Source organism: Mesocricetus auratus, unplaced genomic scaffold (assembly GCF_017639785.1).
Source record: "Mesocricetus auratus isolate SY011 unplaced genomic scaffold, BCM_Maur_2.0 Super-Scaffold_100019, whole genome shotgun sequence".
Lineage (NCBI taxonomy): Eukaryota > Metazoa > Chordata > Mammalia > Rodentia > Cricetidae > Mesocricetus > Mesocricetus auratus.
Genome location: NW_024429200.1, coordinates 36,766,824 through 36,770,402, shown reverse-complemented (window position 1 = coordinate 36,770,402; position 3,579 = coordinate 36,766,824). Strand labels below are relative to the sequence as shown.

At 40.7% G+C, this 3,579-nt stretch overlaps 1 pseudogene; it reads left to right on the top strand.

Annotated features, from left to right (window-relative positions):
- The first annotated feature begins 1,551 nt into the window (after positions 1-1,551).
- LOC101844496 lies at positions 1,552-2,057 on the top strand (annotated as a pseudogene).
- Positions 2,058-3,579: the final 1,522 nt, after the last annotated feature.

The following is a 3,579-nucleotide window of genomic DNA, read 5'->3' as shown; positions in this document are numbered from 1 at the left end:
TCAGATGATCACAACTTAAATTATCTTTAGACCTTTATAATTTATACATACTTTGATTTTCATCTAATTATTTCCCATTAGGCATGCATAAGAGGTTGATTACTGGGAACATTGCAAATAAAGTTCTTTTAAATAAAGGAATAGTAAAAATTTACATCTGAAACCTGTTTGTTTTTTAATGCAAAGTCTGTGAGTAAGACTCACCATCGGTGAGCTTGCCTTTTTTTTTCCACGATGATACCTAATAGCTCTAGAAATGCAAGAAGACTTGGTTTTTATACATGAAATACATTGACCAGGCAGCTCCTATTAAACCGATTAAGCTACAGTTAGCTGTAAACACCATCAGAGATCTGAGACGGATAAATTATAGCAGGAATATAAGCCAAATGGCTTCTGCATCTATCAAAATGACAGAGACTTACCAGCTACTTGGACAATTATCCTGGTAGGCTACCTTGGAGGTCTCAATGGTTTCATTGGGGGTAGAGGTTATAAGTCTTTGGCTATCATGTAGGACAGCATCATATCTTCAGTTGCAACACAGTGTAGGCCTTTGGCTGCCCAGCCCAAAAGATTCAAGAGATTTTCCTGTGGAGAGAAAAATGGAAAAATCTACCTAACTTTGGCCAGGCAGAGAAAGGCATTCAACCTGAAAATGTCCGGTTTGAGTAGGGCTCTGGTGCACTGGGAAGTTTTTTCCCCAGTGGTCAGCATTACCACAAAGCAGCTACGCTCATCTGTGCCTCACTGTCTTCTTTGGAGACTTTCCTGTCCCTGATAACAGCTGGCATCTCTATCTGCCATGGGAAGCTCTTTCCATTAAGCATCTCAACGCCATATTCAGCAGATCCGGAGGGCTATTTGTGAAGTACACTTGATTCTAAATAAACTTTACTGGTTTTTAGTTACTTGTTTTAGGCTTAACCTTGAAAAAATGTACAGAGGCTAAATAAAGCTTATTTCTGTACATAAACTACATCTGTACTCAGCATAACTACAAGTATAGTTCTAAAAACAATAAAGTATTTGACTGTTTATAAGGTGGTGGTTAACTTGTATGTTTTAATCATCTCTAACGGTTTGTAACAATTTAGTAACTTTTATGAGATTAAGATTTGTATTTTGGGGGGGTTGGTGGGAGGGAGTGGGAGGAGGGGAGGGAAAGAGAGAAGGAACTGGGATTGACATGTGAAGCAACCTTGAATTTAAATTTAATTTTAAAAATAAAAATTAAAAAAAAATTTGTATTTTTATCCCTGTTAAGTTTAGCTTAAAAAAACTCTTTTACTATCAAAGTAAAAATTTAAATCATAAACACAGTTTATAGGGTGAATGGCAACTTAATTTCTCTGCTTCTTTCATAGTGTATCACTACAGAATATTACAATTTATTATATGACTCACTTTATTAAAAAAAATAGCTAAAGCAGGCCACTGCGCATGCGCAAACCGACTGCGAGCGAGCTGGCGCCCCCTCTCCCCCCGCTCGCTCCCGGGGTTCCTCTCCCCACCCTGGCTGGGGCGCAGGAAGGCCAGCCAGCGGCTGCGATGGCTGACGAGATTGCGAAAGCTCAGGTGGCCAAGCCCGGTGGCGACAAGATCTTCGGCAAGATCATCCGCAAAGAAATCCCCGCCAAGATCATCTTGGAGGAGGACCGGCGTCTTGCTTTTCATGACATTTCCTGGTGATAACCCAGGAAGCGTATACCCCAGATTTCTGTAGCAGAAGACGATGACGAAAGCCTTCTAGGACATTTAATATTGTTGGCAAGATCCGAGCCTGGACCGGGGTTATCGGAGGGTGGTGAATGTAGGTGCAGACGCGGGACAGTCTGTCTGCCATATTCACCTCCCTGTTCTTGGGGGTCGGCGCATGAACTGGCCTCCTGGTTAGCAGGTTGGGGATAATTCACCCTTCTCTAAGTAGTGATTCAGTTAGTAAGCTCCAGTGTATTAAATGGCACGTATAGTTTTGCCTGTCTATGGAAATTTTGAAGAGATCATTTAAAATCCTGTGCCTAATAACTAAAGCTTAACAAATTTAGCAAAGCCAAAATGGCCAGACACACTTTGTTTTTGTTTTTTGTTTTTTTCAAGGCAGGGTTTCTCTGTGGCTTTGGAGGCTGTCCTGGAACTAGCTCTTGTAGACCAGGCTGGTCTGGAACTCACAGAGATCCTTCGGTCTCTGTCTCCCAAGTGCTGGGATTAAAGGCATGTGCCACCACCGCCCGGTACAGACACACATATTTTTAAGTCAGTCTCTGTTAGCTTGAATAGATCTTAGGTACAGAGAAACATTCTGTAAGGTTTTTTTTGTTTGTTTGTTTGTTTGTTTTTTGTTTTGTCAGACTGCTTGGGTTATTGTCCTGTTGCATCATAAGCTAGCACTATCCCAGTTTCTGGAGTTTAGTGTTTAAGTTCACAGTTGTGACCCTATCTCTTCGCTTTCTTCTTTTAAGTCTCTATTGATCAGCCAGCAACTGCATTGGGTGTTTGGTATACCAGTGTAACGCCAAACTTTCTCACAATGAGTTTTTAGACATAAAAACTATGCCTTATATTGACATACTTAAGTTCGCAAGAACATTTAACAAGAAGCAGAATTGTAGAAATAAAAAAGCGAGGTAAATATATTTGGAGATTTTCCTGAACTATGAACTTTGGTGGGTTAGGTCCTTGTTTTCATTTTGCTCTTTACATCTTAAGGTTGACTATGTATAAATTTTTAATAAGCAAGTTTGTTACAAGTTTTAAACCCATTTTTGTTATAGATCTTACAGATTTTTAACTATAATCAAATAAACTTATCTTGGGAGTACGGAAAGTTAACATAGTAATCTTACAAATCTTGAGACAAGGTTTATCTTAGCAAAAGTTTTAGGCAATTAAATGAAATCAACAATCTAATTTGTTTTTTTATCTACTCTGCCTTGCTTTTTCACGGGACTCTCCTGACACAGGACAGAAACTTTTCAACTCCTGGGCCAGCTTTTTCATAAAGTAAAACATCATAAACCAATATTTCAATAATATCCATACCCCAAAGACATTTGAAGCCTTGATAAACTGAACCCAGTGGCCTGAAAGCTCATAGATTAAAAAAAAAAAAACTCTGAGTGCTAGCTATCAAAGTGGCAGTTGCAGGTGGCATCGGATTTGGGTCTGGATGGGGTGTGCACAAAGCCACCCAGGGAGGCATGCTGGGATGGGGTGTGCTAGCATTGCCTCGACCGTGGGATTGGCGGCTGGTAGAGCTTGTTTGGCTCCCAAGCCCGGTGCTGGTGAAGATAAATGGGGGCACAGAGCCACATACAAGGGAAGAAGGCAGTAAACGAAATCAATAAACACAGAGTGTCCATGCATCCAGAAGATACTGGGCAAAAACAAAGTTTGTGGTGGTCACTGTGACCCAGAGACAGATACTAGAGTTAAAACTTCAAGCTGAAGATCAGAGAAGCAAAGCAGTCAAGCCAGTATGCCTTACCTCTACCCAGCTGAAATGGCGATCCTGTCTCCACGAACCCTCAGAGACAAAAAGCTCTGAATTCCTGTCTCCTCCTGCTCTTACTCCTTCTA